Below are 20327 nucleotides of genomic sequence, written 5' to 3'. Positions count from 1 at the left end.
TTGAGTCACGTACAGTATTGGCCCATTAACTCTGGGGTGAGCCACTGGCACCATTCCTAAAAGAGGTGATCAATGGAGTTTTAAAGGATCAACGGATTCCAGGTACTTGGAATGAAGCGAATATATCATTGATCCCTAAAGAAGGCCAAGACTTGACAAACGTGAAAAATTATAGACCTATATCGTTACTTAATAATGACTATAAAATCTTTGCGAAGATACTGGCGGAGAGACTGAAGGGGTGGCTTTCGGAAGTTATTGAGGAGGAACAAGCAGGCTTTTTGCCAGACAGACAAATTAGAGACAACTTGAGGACAGTGATAAATGCTATTGAATACTATGACAAGCGTTGTGATAAGGAGGTTGGTTTCTTCTTTGTTGATGCTGAAAAGGCGTTTGATAATTTAAACTGGGATTTTATGTTTGCCACTATGGAAAAGCTACAAATGGGAGAAAGATTCATTAGAGCAATAAAGGAAATTTACAGAGACCAAAATGCAGCAATTGTGGTGAATGATGAAGTGACTAAGAAATTCGTTATAAGTAAAGGAACAAGACAAGGTTGCCCGCTGTCTCCGCTGTTGTTCATTTTGGTATTGGAGATTCTGATGATACAAATACGACAAGATGAAGAAATCCGTGGAATAAAAATAAAGGACTATTCTTATAAGGTCAGAGCATTTGCGGATGACATAATGCTAATTGTGGAAGACCCAATGGAGAACATGCCAAAAGTGATAGATAAGATTAAGGAGTTTGGGGACTTGGCGGGTTTTTATATCAATAAAAAGAAATCAAAGGTATTATGCAAAAACATGACTAAGCAAAAACAACAATTGCTAATGGAAATAATGGAATGTGAAGTAACAAATAAGGTGAAATATTTGGGAATTGAACTGACTGCAAAGAACATAGATTTATTTAAAAATAACTATGAAAAACTATGGACTCAGATAGAGAGAGATCTGATCAAATGGAACAGATTGAATTTGTCATGGTTGGGAAGGATTGCAGCAGTGAAAATGAATGTGTTACCAAGAGTAATGTTTTTGCTACAGACAATACCAATCATCAGAGACTCTAAGCAATTTGAAAAATGGCAGAGGAAAATATCAGACTTTGTATGGGCAGGCAAGAAGCCTCGAGTGAAAATGAAAGTTTTACAAGATGCAAAAGAAAGAGGCGGAATGCAACTGCCCAATCTAAGACTTTACCATGACGCAATCTGCCTAGTGTGGTTGAAAGTGTGGATGACGTTAAAGAACAAGAAATTATTAGCCCTAGAGGGATACAAAAAAATATTCGGATGGCACGCATACCTATGGCATGATAAAGTAAAGGTGAACTCGATGTTCCTGCATCATTATATACGGAGAAGTTTATATACAATCTGGAAGAAGTACAGAATCTATTTACAAGAAGGAACCCCTTTGTGGGTAGTTCCATATGAGGTGATAGACCCGAGAGCTGTTGATAATGAGCAACAATGTTTAACTTACAAAGAAATAACTAGAACTGAAGCATCTAAACTCAGAATAAAGACTCAGGAGGAACTATCACCTTATTACGACTGGTTCCAGTACAGACAGATTAGAGATTTATATAACTCGGACTCTGTAAAGGGAGGTATACGAACAGAGAATTCGGAACTAGAGCAGACCCTTCTTAAAGAGGACAAGAAAAGAATATCCAAGGTATACCAAGTACTGTTGAAATGGTATACTGAGGACGAAATAGTTAAAGTACAAATGGTGAAATGGGCCATAAACTTCAACAAAGAAATAACAATGGAGACATGGGAATACTTGTGGAAGACTACAATGAAGATAACGACATGCACCAGCATTAAAGAGAACATTTATAAAATGATTTATCGTTGGTACATGACACCAAAGAAGATTGCGCTAGGGAATTTGAATACTTCTAATAAATGCTGGAAATGCAGGAAGCACGAGGGCTCCCTCTATCATATGTGGTGGACTTGCGAGGTAGCCAGGCAGTACTGGGGGGAAATAATAAGAGAAATGAGTGAGATTTTACAATTTCAAGTAAATAAGAACCCAGAACTCCTGCTACTAAACCTGGGAATGGAGGGAATTCCAGCCCACCATAGGACGTTGATATTTTACATGACGGCTGCAGCTAGACTTTTGTACGCGCAAAAATGGAAAGTACAAGAAGTGCCAACTATTGAAGATTGGATTTACAAATTGTTGCATATGGCAGAAATGGATAAAATGACAAGAAAACTGAGAAATCTGGACCCAGGACAGTTTAACACAGACTGGAAGAAGCTGAAACAATATTTGGAGAAGAAATGGGAGGTGGGAGGAGAACTGTGGCAGTTTGAGAACTATTGAAATATAATAAAATGTAGAGGGGGGTGACTTTACCGGGGGGGAGAAGAGGTAAAAATGAATCTCTAAGCAGTTATGTTATTAGATTGATATATATAGAATAATAAATAGAATATTGATAGAAAATAACTAACCACAAGGGTTAATTATAAGGATTGACTAACTAATAATATTTTCTTTTTGATTTTGTACAATGTACCAAATTGAATATGGTAATATGAAGGTATATATGAGTCAAATTGATTGATATCATATATAAAATATTAACGTAAACTAATATAATTAAAACAGAAAGAAGAAAATAAAATGAATAATATATAGAGTATAAGTTAAGTTGGTTGATATATATGATTGTATGGTTTATATAGTTTATATAGTTTATGTTATTCAGAAATATTTGAAAACGGAATTATGGGATAAATTGTTTATCTATTATGGGTACAGAGTATTAATAATAGTCAAAGAAGTATTGCTTAGAATAAAAGGAGAATACATATTTGATTAGATAGAGGAATATATAAAGAGTAAGGGAAAAGGGACAAAGGGCTGGAAAACTGTTGGAAGTCAATAAAAAGGGGGGGGGAAAGGGAGGGGGTTAGAAATTGGTAAATGGGAGAATTGATTGTAATGTGAAAATAATTGATACTAACCCAATAAAAATTTTTCAAAAAAAAAAAAACTCTGGGGTGAGCCACCTGAGAAACTTGGCAAGTGGCCTTCTTCACCCCCCTAGCTCAAAATCGTGAATTACAGTCTTAATCTGCTATGTAATATATGAAATATTATTTTTAAGATACTACTTACCCAGAGGCATTTCTCTGCAAATTTCAAAGAATGCTTTTTAGATACGATCAGAGGCTATAGACACCATTGGTGCCTTGTCAAAAAAAAAAGTTCATGAAATGTATCAAATTTGCTTTTAAAAAATAGTTCCTTTAACAAATGACCACATCTTGTTTTCCTCTTAGTATTTGCCATGGTTCCCAACTGTGGTTGGTGTTTCTCTGCCAAAAACAGAGACTAGTAGCTTTCCACTTACCTCTTCTATGGATACCTTTGATAATGATTAACTACATCATCAATGGGTAACTGTTGCAGTGTTATAATCATGTCCCTTAAGAGTATGTGTCCAAAGTGCTAGCATGGTAGCAGGCAGATGTTTGTAATCTGAACTGACAGACAAGCTGGTGTCAGAGTCACTGGGTAAAATTTCAGGTCAGTGTGTAACTGTATTAATGGGTATCAAATACTTCAGTTGGTACAGGTAAAACAATCACTTAAAGGAAAGTAACTATGTTGACTGAGTCAGGGAGAATAATCGAGCTAAAACTTCTGGAGTTCATTGTTTTTGTTGGTGCAGACTAAAAAGTAAGTTTCTTACAATGGGTCACATGTGTACAGATTTAGGAGGAAGAATATTGCAGAAAAGCTAAATACATTTCATACATACATTTTGCTCATCTAATCATAACAATACTATAGCAAATTATATTTGCTAAGATCAGTATTTCGTTCATATAGATTTGTCTAAATGATATGTTACCTTGTATATATCTTTGCCTTTTAAATTGCTACCAGTTTGGAAAGTTGTAACTAAAACTGAAAACTTTTTTGAAAGTCAGGATAACGTTTAAACAAAACCCTCTGACAATATTCCTACTGCACTTAAATTATTGAATTCATTTTAAGTGCATTTATAAGTACGTTTGTCTCTGAATAGGGAACTTTCATGTGTCTTTTTTGTCAAGTTCTGAGGATTGTGTTGGTTTGGGGGCATTCTGGAGAATCATGTAGAGATTCTCATGCTTGAATATCAAGAAATGTACTTTTCAGCACATTACCTCCAATGCCCATGAGATGGTGCTCATCACTTTGCTTTTTATGTAGCGAGCATATTGTAAGATATAGCAATACTCATTGTGTCATTTTATCTGAAGACAGGAAGGTATACTATTAATGTAAGCTTGTAGGAGTTACACTGTTGTGTCAACAGAAGATCTGAAGATGTCATTCCTTCTCAAATTCTAGATTACTGTTCTAAACAGATGATTGTAATTAGATGGGTAAGTGAACACAGAATTACAATAACTGCATTAATAATTAGCGATAACCACCACTGTATGAAAATTTAAGCAATATAAATCTAATGATTGATAAAATAATTTTTAAAATGTACAGAATGTGCTTTTAGATTCAGCTCACTGAATTATTGACTCCTGAATAATATGAAACAATGCATATTCCTAACAAATCCTTTGGTCTTCATTAGCGCTGCCCACTTTTTAGGTTACCTCTTATTTCCATTTTTTTTGTTTCACAATTGCTGATTGCATAGTTTAATAAGAATATTTACTCTGATATCCTTGGTGACTAAAACCATTGCATTGCATTTGTGAATCTCATTTTAACTTGCTGAGGCTTCAGATCAGCACAATGCAATTTATTTTTATTTTGAAAAAGTTAATTTTGTTTCTAATTGCACAAGTTTAGCAGTGTCTTGTCTCTGTTTCTTTACTAATTATGATTATTATGACATTTTTAGGATAGCTACAATTTTTGCCCTACACACAAATACCACTTTCCATATTTCTTGATTTTAATTTAATATACAATGTTGTTGATTATTAATGAGGTTCCTCAACATGGAATACCATTTAATAAATGCTGAGAAGGTACTTAGTTTGGATCCAGAAAAAGGGGTAATTGTCCAACCCATTATGTCTTAAGGGTGCAATCCAAAATACTTACATAATTTTGTAGTCATTTTTCCTCTAGGGAAATGGCATAAAAGAAATTGAATATGAGAATGTTATTATCTAAACATCATCTAATCCAATCCCCTAGTCTAAAATAAAATTGCCTATAAATCCACTAATACAAATGATTCTAGATGGGCCATGTTAAAACACATGCCATTTATGGTAGGCACACATCAACACACTTCCAATTTCATGCATCATTTCACTGTCTTCATCCATGTTCCTTCTGTAAATATTTTTCTTTGCACAGTACTTTGTCCATGTTATTCTGTACATTGGAGTAGGGACATATGCATAAACATGTGAACTGATTCATTGGGAAAAAAATGAAACCAAACCTCTATAAAGATTTTCATATGTAGTTTGTTTTCTCATAGTTATTGCACAAATATTTATGGAGAGAGATAAAGTTGTTGGCTAATATATAAAGGTAATCTGTGATTCAGCACTGTGAAAATGCTCTGTTCTTATGTGTTTTCTTTTCTTGTTCTCTCTTCCCATCATGATCTCCAATAGTTACTTTCTTTTTAGTTCAGTGTATAGCTTGAAACTACATTCACACTATGGTTTGTGATTGCTCTCCAAACCATGATACCAATCTTTGTTTGGAAGGCAGGTATAAATGTAGCACTAAAGTATGGTTTGTGCTAAACATAAAGTAACATTTCAATGTATTATGGGAAGAAAAGTGGGGAACACATTAGCACACAGTTGATTCTTACAAAATTATATCATCATTTGGTGTTATTTGTGAATAGATGCCATATAGTATTGATAGTCCTGTGCTTCTGTTGTTGTTAAACTTCTTGTTGACTCATCAAGCCAGAAAGCTTGATGAGTCAACCAATTTGTGCTTTACCTAGTGCATGACCAGCAGCATGAACTTGCTAACTTGTATCATTTGAAAAGGTCTTTATGTTAACACAGCACAATCCTAAAGAGAGTTATTCTACTAAACCCATTGACCACAGTGGACATAGGAGGATATAATTGTTTAGGATTGCATTCTTAAAACTGTTGTAAGTCTTGTGCATCATTATGGTGTGCATGGATGCAGTCTTTAATGTCTGTGTTAAGCATTGTCATAGTGTGCATGTATTCAGTCTTTAATGTCTACGTTAAGCTGTTGCTCTACTTGACGTTCTGGTGCAGTCTTCACACTCAGCTAACAAGTCATATGACTTTTATACTACAATGAGCATATAATATATATAATTTTCAAGAATATCCTCAACATTTGTTCAGTACTTACCCTCCAGACCTATTTCATGTTAGAATAATGGGTAAAACATGACCTGTGGCATATTTTTCTTTTATGATATGCTGAATAAGTTACTCTTTTTGCTAAAATGAGGCAAGAAAGGGAAGAGCATTATATTAGGAAACTCTAGTTAAGTAATAGCTATTGCGGTTTAATCTTTTAAAGGATTAATGTGACTTATTTCTCTACTAAACATACATAATTCTGCTAAAAGTGTGGCTCCTTTTGATTCTTGAACATTATGGATGTTGCATTTCCTGACCCTTTCTCTTGTACAGGCTGCAAAACAAAATAAAAACAAACACGCTCAAATCCAAACAAAACCAACCCCAATGCCAAAATGCAATTTGAGAATCTGTGTAATATAATGAAAATTGATATGTACCAGTATAAAGGTAATAGAGTTTGCAGGATAGTCTTGCTTTTCATATAGATTTTTTAGTACTGAACTTCCTAAAGAAGGGGTGGGGGGAGACCCTTTGTTTTTGATTATGTAAAGCAAGGATGGATTTTCAAGTTCAGCTATTGCAAAGAAACCCCACTATAGTTTATTAGAAAGTTAACTGTATATATTTTGGAACCTCTAAGGTATAAATATTGGCACTTAGTCCTCTCCCACCCATGTAGTGGGATTAATTATTTTGTTTCTTGAAGGCTGTCTACTTCTGTGCTGTCAGTCAAAATTTAATGGGGTGGGTTTGGGCTTTGTTAGACAGTAAAGGCCATTACTGAGGTGTTCCCTTACAGCAAACAGATACTTCATATTAAATAATTTTGTGTGTCCACTAACTTGAGAGAATCTGATTTTTGCTTTTCTGTAATAAGGAATAATGATATCACCAATTCATTAATCCTGACAGTTTTAAATACTTGGTTTATTTGTCTTTAAAGTTGATAGAGTGAATAGTTTTGTAAGTTTGAAGTCACTGAAATTATTGGACTGCCTACACATTACACAGTGTAAAATGTACACAAGCATAAAATTTCCTTTTAATTTATCTTTTGAATCTAAATGATATTGTGCTATGAATGTTGGGTAACTCTCTGTCTTTTAGACACACATGCTTTTTAAATATTTATTGTTCCTGTTTAAAATTTTAAAAATAGGGGAAATGTCTTTTACCCACTAAGAATGTGCTGTTGGAACTTTACTACCCAAGTTCCAGACAGAATCATGTCCTGTAATGATAATTCGTCAAATATGAACATAAATGTCCAAGTTTGCTTTCTGCAGCCCCGGAAGTGACCTTATGCTGCCCCAGGAGTGACCTTCTGCTGCCCTGGAAGTGATTGTTTTCACAAACCAAATGAACTGGTTTGTGAACCGGGTCCAGTTCGTGAAACACGATGAACTACAAACCACACTGTTCGATATTTTTCTGGTTCACACCCACATCTAGTTATAAACCATTTGATCTGATAGTTAATCACCCACCACTGCTATCTGGAGTTGGCCAAACAAGTAAGAATAATACGACTAAAGCATGATGTCCCACTCTATGTTGGGAAATTGTTGGAGATTTGGGGGTGGAGAGCAGGGTTTGGGAAAAGTAGAGACTCTACCTGGAGGCTGGCAAATGTACCTTAGTCCCAGCCAAACACTATCCAGAATGATAACTTGGTTGATGATATTAAAAGCCACCAAGAGATCCTGGAGAATCACTCCCATAGTAGACAACCAGCCTACCTTGCCCTACATGAAAGATGCAGAGAAATTCTTCCTGAATGTGTTGGTACTGTAGAGTCTCAGGAGATGGGAATAGAGTCAGAGGCCTAGTCTTTGTCTCCCTACTGGGAAATAGCAGTAGAGGCTTAAGGATTCTTTCTCACAATGATAAATATTTATATGTGCATGTATACTCAGTGGTAACAAAGAGTCATATAATCCCTCCATGGGAGAAGAATTGCTAATTCTCTTAAATGTATTTAAAAGCTACCCTAGGGTACTTGATATGAATGAGTCCTTACATTTTCATATCCTGTGGAGTTTGTATATGTCTGTCTTTTTAAAAAATGAGCACGCAAGCAAGGGGATCTAACTTTGATAGCCCTTCTTGACCCCTACTATCTGAAGCTTTTTTCCTCAATACTATTCAATTTCTAGTGGAAAAAATGCTGAAAGATATGAAGTGTAGCAAGATAAAGTGCAGAAGAGGAGAGAGTTTAGATCTCTTCGACGTCATGTTCCATTAAAAAAAATACCGTAAAAGAAACTCTTCTCCTGTCCTGTTTAAGGATGTTGTCCCACTCACAAAAAGCATACTTTTGAGCTAATCCATGCCATTTATGTTGCTGGGCAAGTGAGAATTTTAATTGCCTATAGAATGGGCATGCCTGTCTCTGAAATTAGGGAGGTTCCTTAGGTGAAGAATAAAACTACGGAGAATGTCATTGCAATTGTGGACTGTGAACAATGGAAATTTGAAACAAATGGAAATAGCTATTAATATGATTAGCTTTATTTCTTTTTCTAACTAAATAATTTGTTCTGAATGCTAAAAAACAACATAAGAATGAGATCCATTCTATTTTTGTCCCCCTCTGTTTCTAAGTTGTTACGAATGAAAATGTTAGGCATTGGAAGATTCTAACTGATTCTCTTTGGAAATTACTGCTGTTGCACATCACCTACTTTGTCACAGAAAATCAAACTTCACAAATATTTGGTGCAGAACTGTGGTTTTATAACAACAACAACATCTAATTTATATACTGTCGACAACTTAATGCCCACTCAGGGCGGTTTACACGCTATGTTATTGTCCTCACAACAATCAGCCTGTGAAATGGGTGGGGCTGAGAGAGCTCTGAGAGAGCTGTGACTGATCCAAGGTCATCCAGCTGGCTTTAAGAAGAGGAGAGGGAAATCAAACCCCGTTCTCCAGATCAGAGTCCTGCTGCTCCTAACTAAACTGCTAATAAACCAAACTGCTAATAAAATCTAGGTTTTCTGGTGGTGCCTATTTAGGTTTAGATCATCATAGCAAAGCAGGCCTTGAGGGGGAACTGCAGTCTCTTGAATTTGAAGGGGTTCTCTGATGGTATGAGTGGGATGAACACTGACTCCCCCCGAGCACTGACGGTGAACAATGTGGCCTCGATGATGTTCCTGTGGAGGGCTTTCACTCACAGTCTGGTGCCATTGCAGAGTTTGGGTGGGTTGAGGTTCTGGAGCAGCATCACTGGAGCCCCCACTTTGAGGAGAAACTTGTGGGCTGGAAAGCCAGGAGGGTTGAGCGTGTTGAGGAATTTCATGGGGTAGTGGACCACATCATCCAGTTGCACCACTGAGTCCACAGATCTATACTCCATTTCTGCCCCTTCAAGGGAGTTCAATTGTGTTTCATTAATGATGGCAGCGTTGTTGTTCTTGGAGGTCAGAGTAGCACACTTTCACAGCCAGGCCAAAGTCTTTTCCACGACAGTGACAATATCATGGTATATCATGGCTGTTAGGCCTGCTAGAGTCGTCACTACTGTGCCCAGGTCCTTGGACTTGGGATATTCTCTGTCCTGTATTTTTAGTAGGAGTTCAGAGAATTCCCCAGCAGACACCTTGCCTCTCAAGTGGACCCTCATGTTCTTTCTTAGTGAGAGTTTCCTGATGAGAGGCCATAGATACGATGTCTTGACACACACAGTAACCTTGTCAGCTTGAGTTCCCCTTGAGACTACTGGCAAAGTCTGCCAGAAGTCTCCAGCCAGCAGCACAGTGACTCCCCCCATCACTCTCTCGTTGACCCTGACATCTTTGAGGGTTATGCTCAGTGCCTCAAAACACCCCTTTTTCCTTTTAGATTTGGTGTACCTTGCACAACATCTGCCAGGAGGCTTCTTGAGGGCAGTAAAAGGTGATTGTTGCAAGAGATGTGAGGTGGAATTGGACTGATGGAGGGGTGGTGTGATGGGCACTTTGGCAGGTTCATGTGAGAGGTTCCCATCAAAATGGCCCCTAGAAAGGTTGTGTACTATCTTCCCATGAGCATTTAAAAACGTAATTGCCATACTGACATTTATATAAAACCCCTATTCAGGAGTCTTGTACTGTCTGTCTTCAACTGTCTGCAGTTTTCTTGAGCTGATTATTACCTCAGAATACAGAGTTCCACCAATCAAGGCCACATATGCAAATGACCTCAGGGCAGAATGGCTGAGTTGGCAGTTGGTGAGGGGGGGGATGAGCAGCCTCCCAGCCACACAGGGAAGTTTGTATCCCTATGGAAAAACACACTTTACTCCTTTTTACCCCCTTAGGGGGTGAATTTCTTAAAATCCCTTCTTAGTGAGCCCCTACATCATGAAAGGAATGTTCTTCCGAAATTTTACATTTCTCGGTCCAAGGGTTTGGGCTGAGTGTTGATGAGTCAGTCAGGGACACTTGTCTTTCTATATATAGATGTATAGCAGGCCTGAATGACTTGTGAACCATAAGGCGACTTGCCGATGTATTGCAGTGTAATAGAGGTTCAAAACATTTTCTGTTCTTGCAGCCTGATAATAGGAAAACAGATTGACAATATCTTCACCGGCCACAGTAATGGCTAAGGCTGCATTTGGTTTTGGGTGTCATAGGCCTGTTATATAGCAACTGCCTTAGTAACCAGGATGGCAAATGCTGTTCATGCAGTGTTTTAATTCATCCTTTTTTCCTTCCACCTAAGTGCATGCAGCTCCTTCAGGACACTGAGAAGAGAAAGATGCTCTGGTAGCATGTTGATGGATAGAGCTAGATTAAGTACTCTGTGCAGGAATTATGTGTCATCATGTAACTGAGGAGACCCTGCCCAATTATGATATTGCATACCAGTCATGGGAAGGCAACTTTGACAAATGGACATTTGGGAGAGAAGTGCTGGCCTACATTCAAACACAAATTGAAGCTCATACGGGCTAAGACATAAGAGGCAGTTTAGTCAATGGCTGTTGAAAGAAGCCATACTGTAAAAGAAGAACACACCTCGCTGAAGACAACGGAGCGGGGGGAAACTCTTATAATGATTAGTGTAATGATCTGAGAAACCATGGTAGGATGAGTTTACAGTTAGAACATCCATTAAATGATAGATGGTTCTTACTGTTTTGCCATTAGTTCTATATAGATCATGACGGAATAATCTTTTATAAACATGAAATGGCCTCTGCTTTCTTCTTGTACTATGCCATTTAAGAGACACACTTCTGATCTTGTACTCTGAATTTTTTGTAAAACACTTCATAGCATATGTAACTATCTGACGAAGGGAGCTCTGACTTCCAAAAGCTCATAGCCTGGAAATCTAGTTGGTCTTTACTGGACCTGAATCTTGCTCTTCTATCTCTTTAAAGATAGAAGAAGATTGAACATAAATATTCAGTTTTCTCTGACATGCAGTTCCATCCCATGAAATAGGAAATCTGTTTTGGAAAGCTCATTTCATTCAGTTTTAAAGGTTCAACTGGACTCTTCTATTAAGTTTTTAAAAAGCAGAATTCTTTGCAATTGTTACTTTGAGAGTATGTGTACTGTTTTCTTTTAAAACTTCTGTTATGGGAATGTCTTTAAGTGTAATGATTTCAATTTTTTAAAAATAGGGGCTGTTTTGCCATCTTTTTTTCTTGCATAGTACTATGATCATAATGAAATGGTGAAGAGCCTCTTATAGTTTTCAAAGTTGTGACATAAGTGTGGTAAGAAGAAGTAGTTGCCTTCTTTCCCTAGAGTGAGATAAATAGTATGGAAACGAAAATGAGCAATATGGTGCAGTAGTTTGCTATGTGACTTTCATATTACACAGTTTAAATTTAGAGTAATGCAACTTGAACTGACTTTCTAGTAGATGTCATATAGTGATGGATTTCTGATTTTGAAAATATGTCACGATCATAAATCAGTTGCTTGCAAAGATTGCTCTAGCACGCCATTAAAGAACATGGCAGTATTTACTGTAGGTAAATGCAAATTTTAAAAGGGTCTGTGTATCATGATTTAAGTGATTTATTGGCTTTCAGTGCTCATGTATGAATCTGTGATGTAATGGATTTTGGAAATCTCATTTCCTGTAGGAAGGTGCATGCTTTGCATATGACTTTAGCCTCAGTTTTTACCTTGCGTTACTTAAGTCTGGTTTTAAAAAGGCTTAAATGCTGATTGCTATGGACGATCAAGATCCAAATTAAGACGAATGTCTGAATAAAAATGTCACACACTTCTTGTGTGTTTTAACTTAATTATGATATTTAAATTAGAATTGTATGGAACTTGCCCCTACTTTACTCTCATTTCTGCTATGTAGACAATTTGGATGTTAATGCTTCGGTGGTATTATTAACAGTGCACCAACAAACGTAAGGCCCTGAGCTGGGTTTTTTTCTTGCTCTTATTAGTTGTAAGTATCTAGGGCCATGTTTCATATCTCTGCTGCTTCTCTGTAGTGTTGTTGGTGGCTGCATCCTAGTTCTCCTGATGCTTTTTGATAGCTTAATTTTCATTTGTTGAGCAAAATTTTCACCCAGGGAAAGTCATATTTAAACTCTAAAGATTTTTATGTGGTATCTTCCATTTCTTCCATTAAATGCTAAAAGATTTGGCCCCGAAATTATTGTGGTCTTTCTGAGATTCAGCATATCTATTCTTATCACACACACCAAAGTTCCCCAGAGAGAATGGAATCACTGTTCTCCCCTGCGCTGTATGTCTTAGTTGACCAGGAATAAAACTGTATGTTATGTGATTCTGCTTGCATTACTCAGGAGAAGGCATTGTGATATACTGTTCCTTTAAATTGTATCCCCTCCCTTGATTTGTTTCCTCTTCTGCTTTTCTTGGTCTGCCACTCTTACTTCAATAAAGAAGCCATGGATGCCACATTCCATGTGTTTCTACTGTGGGAGTCTAGATTTTCCCACAATAGAAGCCTAGACTGTCTGGTGGTGTGTAGGGATGTGCACTTCAGGTTTCAGAAACCTGAAGCAAACCCAAATCAACCCCAATTTGGGTTGATCTGTGATTCCCGAATTGGCCCCAGCAGAGCCGTCCCAATTCGGGAAACCCAAAGCAGAGCAACCCGAAGCAATTTGGGTTGTTTCGGGTTGCTCTGTGAAGTCTTTTTTCCCTTGCCGCAGCAAGAGGAAAAAGCCTTCAAAGAGCTCTTCCCTCTTCCCCCTCCTGTGTTTAGGAGAGGGAGGGGGAGAGGGTGGTGACTGGTGAGTGGTGGTGAGTCAGGGAGGGGACTGATTGGCTGAGATAAAGATCTAGTCACTGCAGCAGCAAGCAGCTCTTTCCTTCCTGATTGGGTGATTCTCTGGGAGGACATTATCTTTTGAATTTTTTTTCAGTGCTGCTACAGTGACTGGCTGGTTTGAATTGGGGGCTTGTCTGACAAGCCCTAAATCCAAGAAATAAAATTCTTAAAAATTATTTTTGGTGTGTGATTCTTTGGTGTGATGTTAGATTTTATTTCAATGTGAGGCTGTATGTTGTGTGATTTGAATGTGCTGTTAATGCTGTTACCCACTCTTAGCCTGCTTGTGAGGAGGGTGGGCCAGAAATCCAAGAAACAAAATTGTTTTTGGTTGTGTTTTTGGTTCTCTGGTGTGATGGTGGGGGTTGATTTAATCTAGGACTGTACATTGTGATTTAACATTGATGTGATGTTTTTAATGCTGTTACCAAGAAATAATTTTTTTAAATTAACTGTGTGTGCGCGATTCTCTGTTGTGATGGTTGGCCCCATAGAGAACCATGGAGAGTGGCTGGCCAGACTGCTCTGGGGGTGCTGGTGAATTTTGAGGTGTGTTTCTTTGCTTCTGTTGTGCTTTCCCAGGGATGAGCATGCATTCAGGATTGTGCCTCTGCTGTGGCACCTCTACTCTGTGCATAAGTGCCCCTGGGAAAGACATTTTAAAAGCTCTCGTCATAGAGAAACATGGGAAGTGGCTGGCCAGCCAGCTGTAGGGGGGGGGGTTGCTGGGGAATTTGGGGGAATTTTTCTTTGGTTTTGTTGGGCTGTTGGGGGGTTGATTGAAAGGGGGTGTCTGCCTGGGGCCATGGATGCCACATTCCATGTGTTTCTACTGTGGGAGTCTAGATTTTCCCACAATAGAAACAAGCAAGTGGGGTGGCTGGGGTGGTCAACTTTCTTTGGGGGGCCATTACATGGTCCCTTAAGTCCAATCTCCCTGAAACCTGGGAGGCCATAGGAGGAGGGTTGGGAGAGGGTCCTGTGAAGGTTTGGTGCATTTTGCCTCCAAAATGTCACCCTCAGCCTCCTAGAACTGCCCATTTAGTTTGGACTGAATTCAGTAAATGATTCTCTGGAGAGAAGTTGATCGCCTTTCATCAGTTTGGCTGTATTGAGGGATGTTGATCATTAGTTCACTTCTAGTTGCTCACTTACTTGCTTCATATGGTTTTGTGTATTTTTAATCAATTTTTTCTTATTGTGGTTCTCTGGTGTGAAGTTAGTCCTCATAAGGAATAATGCGGCTGGGGGACCTTCTTTGGGGGGCCATAACATGACCCCTGAAGTCCAAGCTCCCTGAAACTTAGGAGGCTGTGGGAGGAGGGTTGGGAGAGGGTCCCCTGAAGGTTTGGTGCATTTTGCTTCCAAAATGCCACCCCCAGCCTCCTGGGAACCTTCCCCCCAATTTTTCCCATAGGAAACAATGGAGATAGGTGCTGGCTGGGGGGGCCTTCTTTGGGGGACCATAACATGGTTCCCAAAGCCCAATCTCCCTGAAACGTTGGTGGCCATGAGAGGAGGGTTGGGAGAGGGTCCCCTGAAAATTTGGTGTAATTAGGGAAGAAAGTGCCCCCTCCCAGGCCCCCGAATAGCCTGGGCAGCGTTTCCCATTGGAAACAATGGACGAATCTTCCCTAATAAACTTGAATCAGCTTAAATACCCGAAATTAATTAAAACAGGAACAATAAATATTTAAAAGACATTTGGGAAATGTTTGTCTTTTATCTGCTAAGGATATGCTTTTGGAACTTTACTACTCAAGTTTCAGCCAGAACCATGCCCTGTTATAATAATTCTTCAAATCTGAACAGAAATTTCCAAGTTTTTAAAGTGGTTGTGAACTGTTTGATTTGATAGTTAATCACCCAGCACCACTATCTGGAGTTGACCAGCCAAGTAAGAATGATATGACTAAAGTATGATGTTCCACTCTTCGTTGGGAAATTGCTGGAGATTTGGGGGTGGAGGGCAGGGTTTGAGGAAGGTAGGGACTCTACCTGGAGGCTGGCAAATGTACCTTAGTCCCTACCGAACAACACTATCCAGAAGAATATCATGGTTGATGGTGTTGCCATCAAAAGGTTATGGAGAATTACTCCCACAGCAACCAGTCTACCTTGCCCTACATGGAAGATGCAAAGGAATTCTTCCTGAATGCATCTTACATCTGTTTAATGTGATTATAAGTGAGTTAATTTACTCCATTCATATCTAGCAAGGCTATCAGTTAGGGCTTTGGAGATGCGAACAGTATTTGCATCTCAGTTCATCTGAAACAAGTCTAGAATTTTAATAAGGGAAGTTACTAATGACTATCAACACTCATTTGAATATATTGTAGTGTGTATATATTATATGTATCTTGTAAAATGTTTATCTTGTTCCTATATTTGAACCTGACGTAAAAGGCATAGGTATGTCTTGTAATGTACATACCTGTCATCTGTAAAGCAATCTTCAATCTTCAAATGCTGCCATTCTTTAAGAAGAAAAAAGAGATCTCAGGCCATGTTGTTCATTCACTTTCTTTCAAGGTGAAGTTTGACAGTGTGCATTAGTCATGCTGTATAAAGATGCTCTGAGATGCTTTGTGTTTATAAAATCATGGTGTCAAATATTTATTCAATTTTTTAAAAGCATATTGGCTCCGCAAACTTCAGAATATAGGATTTTCTTTTGTTTGTAATATAACTTGAATTGCATTTTTGTCTCCCAGTGACTAAAATCTTAAAATTGTATGCTTAATAATGTTATTTATTTATTATTAATAACATTATTTATTTATTATTATTAGTTCTAATCTGTTCTCCCCTCAAACAGGCTGAGTTTGTTATAGTCTCAGTATTGTTTCCAGTTTATTCTCTGTAATTCTAAAGGCAACTACCTTGCTGTTGTGAAACTTTAAAAAATGCTTATTTACATAGACTTCATTACCTGAAAATAAGCAGACTAACCATCCAGTCCTATGCAGAGTTACTGCAGTCTAAAGTAATTGAAATAAATGAACATAAACTGAAGTAATTGTACATAGGATAACACTTTAATACTAACCATGCTAGGGAACACAGAAGCAAGTACCATTTCATTGGAACTTCCTAATAAATATGCTTATAGATGCAGTTTTAGTCAGTCTTAGGTTTACAGCTTGTCCCCTTGGAATGGTATAAATCTGCTTATGACTGAGCAGAGCTTAACCATTAAAACTATTAAATGCACCAAATGTGATTCTCTCCTTTTAATGTGATAGTGAGCTAATAGCCAGTCTCTTTTTGAAGTCCACATAACTGCTATTTAATAGTGCCACAGTATTAGTATCTTTATTTTTAACTCAGCTAATTCTTGTAAACATGAAAATATTATTTCATATATATAATAGTTTAGAAAAGTTTGTGAATTATATGTTAAAGGTGTGTGTGTGGAGTGGGGAGAGTGGGGAATGAGACCTGTAATCTGCAAATGTCAACCACAAAAGGTTGTCTGCTCCTTGAATTCATTCATATATTGATATATTTATGACTTATTTGAATTTACGAATAGCCAAGGCAAATATGAAAATGAAATGTAAAACTTATGAAGATGTATTTGAATGCTTCAAATGTGTTGCTTTAAAATCATTGCTGTATGCTTACACATTATACCACAATCCAGAGAGAGAAAATATTATGTCACCCTGTGGGTTGTTATAAAGATTGTTTATGAAGTTGAGCCTAAGACTTAAAATACATTGAATTGAGGAGTTCTGAAAAATGAACTGCATGACACGGGAGACCAAATCATGCTAAAGTGCAGGGAAAGACTATACATCAGTTCAAAGGCTACATTATTCAAAAAAATACAACCATAAAAAAGGTAATAAGATTACATTCTCACACTTCATGGCTAGTAAGGTACATTAGGCTGCTCAGATATTCATAACTTACTGTGACATTTCGTGAGATTACATTTTGCTGTGCACAGCCATTACTGCAGCTTGGGTAATAACTAGCTGGTGCATGGGCCTGGATTATGATCCCTGTCTTTGGCAACAAATTTGTCTTGAAGGTTGATCAGCTTCAAATTGCCATTAGAAAGGGTTAATATGACCGACTGTATAGGTGTGCACCCTTACGTGCATCTATAATAGGTTTGCATATGAACAATATATCAAATTCACTACAAATTTCATGTAACCATTTCCCATATTTTCTTAAAGTAATTTCATAAAACACTTAAATGAGAAATGTTTAGCCTGGTGTCTGGTCCAAGGAATGTACTATTTCTAATGGCTAGTGAATTATTTGCGTTTTGCAGATTAGATAGGAAAACTAATTCGTCTGCTTCTTGGATGAGTGGTTACTGACAACAGAACATGTAGCCAAAAGTGAAAGATGGGTGGTAGAGAACTGAGGTGAAGGTGAGGTCAGTCTACTTAATAGCAAAATGTATGTCCTATACATTGTTGGCAAAATAGTTGATGGTCAGTTAGACCCAAATACATTAACTGATAGAAATATACTTTAAGAAGCCAGAGAGCCAGAAATTTTGCCTAATGAGCTATGGCATTTGCATGAAAGTTGAATAATTCCACCATTGGTTCATAAGTTTAAACACATTCATTGCTTCCTTGTGATACCTGCTTTGAAGGTGTTGGCAATTGTTTTCATTTATAGTCCCTGCTTTTCTTTTAAGCTGTAGGTATCCGTATGCTTCGTTGCTGCTGTCTGTATCAAATTTAAAGGGCGGGTGTTCATGCTTGGTTACTGATAGTCACATGATGGCTAAACAGTCAGTAGGTTGATCTCTGATCTTGGAATTGCAACAGGAAGTAGAGAAGATGAGATTTGTAAATCAAAAATAAGTAACTTCTTGAATTGTGCTGTTTGTGTGATGCCTCCACTAAAAGCAGCTTTCAGACATTTCTCAAGGTCAACACCTATCCTTAATTGATCAAAGAGCATGTGGAACACCATTGTTTCCTGGATTCCATCTACTTACACCCAATTCACTGCCATCTTAGCTACACCTTGACTATTAGAAGTTGTTTCTTGGCCCATTCTTCCTTGATCATATCCATATGAAAAGAGTGAAAAACATAGAAATCTTTGAAGTGTCATTTATTTATTCTTTTCTATTATCTGTGTTCTAGTTGTGAATCTCAAATACATCCACTGTAGCTTTTTCATCTTCAGATGCTTGACATCTTTGCTGATTTATGTCAAATATGTTGAAAAATGTGCTTCCTAACTTATATTTCCCCAGTACTTCAGACCTTGAGTAATGTGTAGGAGCTGCTGGGATTCATGGAAAAGCAAAGAATAACTATTCTGGTGAATCTTATCACTCAATTGATATATTTTTAATGAAAAATCATATCTGAATCCTTGATCAGTTTTTTTAAAGTAATAGATCTCAGTCACTAGCTCCATATACCCAAAGGATGTCATTCACTGCATTAAATACAGCTCTTGTGATAGCCCCTGTCATCAGACTAGCTGGTAGGTGGTGTTATAGACTGAAGATTGTGAGACACATTCCTTGTTCATCAGTTTGAGGACAAGCAGGTGCCATGTTCAAGAAGAGAGCTGGCTAGTCAGGCTAGGAGGAGAGAGTGGATTGAAGGGATTAGTTTGGATAGTTATATAATTTAATGGTCCCAGTAAATCAGTGGGATAAATGTAAATTGTAATTAATTGAACTTATTCGTTTTAATGGGATGTGTGTGAACAACTTTATTTGAATTAGGGAGGTAGTATCCATGACTGAGAGATGTGCATAGTCCGGATATTTTAATTTTAAACAGATTACCACAGAAGGAAAAGAATGTTAAAATACTGTTGCAACCAATTTAGTATAATTTTAAAACAAAAATAGTCTGCACTATAACATTATTTTCTGAGTTCAGTTTTGTATGCATGCTAAACAGAAAGTCAGCAAACTATTTAAATGTACTGCAAGTAAAGAAGGCTCTTTATTACTGTGGAAATCACTTTATTCTGTTTTACCTTTCCACATATGTTGTCCACTGGTCTTCAGATACAGCATCTCATTAAATTTCTTTGTCTATATTATGTCTGTATTGTTGTCCCTATTTGCATATATCTTTTATTGGCATGACTACTCTTTCATCCACAGTTACTCCCACAGAAACTTTTTTAAAGTATTTAAAACATTTCTAAGCTGCCTTTCCATGCAACTTAGGGAGCCCAAGGTGGGGAACAAATAAAAACATTGAAAAAGCTTAAAATACTTTTAGAGATATATTTTAAAAATTAAAAACAAAACACATAGACACATGACACACAGACTCTTCACCTGCTGGTGGAAGACTGATAGAAGGGGACAGACAAATTGATGCCGTGACCAATAAGGCCTTTTTGGGGGTTGCTGTCTGTCAAGCCTCTGATAGTGGGGGCACCTGAAACAAGTTCTCCAAACATGATTGTAGTGGTTGAGTGTGTTCTTATGGGAGTAGGTATCTTTAAGCCATGCTGGGCCCACGCCATGTAGGGGCCTGACAGCAAACTGGGACCCAGTGTAGCTGGAACAAGAGTGGAATGATATGATCCCTATGACCCATTCTAATCAGAATTCTGGCCACAGCATTCTTCACCAGTTGTAGCTTATGGATAGTCTTCAAGGGCAGCCCCACATAGAATACATTGTAGTAGTCTAATCTAGATGTTACTAGGGATTGCACCACAGTGGCAAGATTTTATGTTCTGTAATTAACAAAACTCCTGGCCTCTTGAA

At 37.6% G+C, this 20327-nt stretch overlaps 1 protein-coding gene across 3 annotated transcripts in view; it reads left to right on the top strand.

Moving 5' to 3' along the window:
• The window catches only part of LRBA (LPS responsive beige-like anchor protein), a 602029-nt gene that overhangs the window by 38614 nt on the left and 543088 nt on the right, over nt 1–20327 (top strand). The window lies entirely within an intron of this gene.

Source organism: Eublepharis macularius, chromosome 10, assembly GCF_028583425.1.
Source record: "Eublepharis macularius isolate TG4126 chromosome 10, MPM_Emac_v1.0, whole genome shotgun sequence".
NCBI classification, from domain to species: Eukaryota; Metazoa; Chordata; class Lepidosauria; order Squamata; family Eublepharidae; genus Eublepharis; species Eublepharis macularius.
This window is presented reverse-complemented; position numbering and strand designations above follow the sequence as displayed.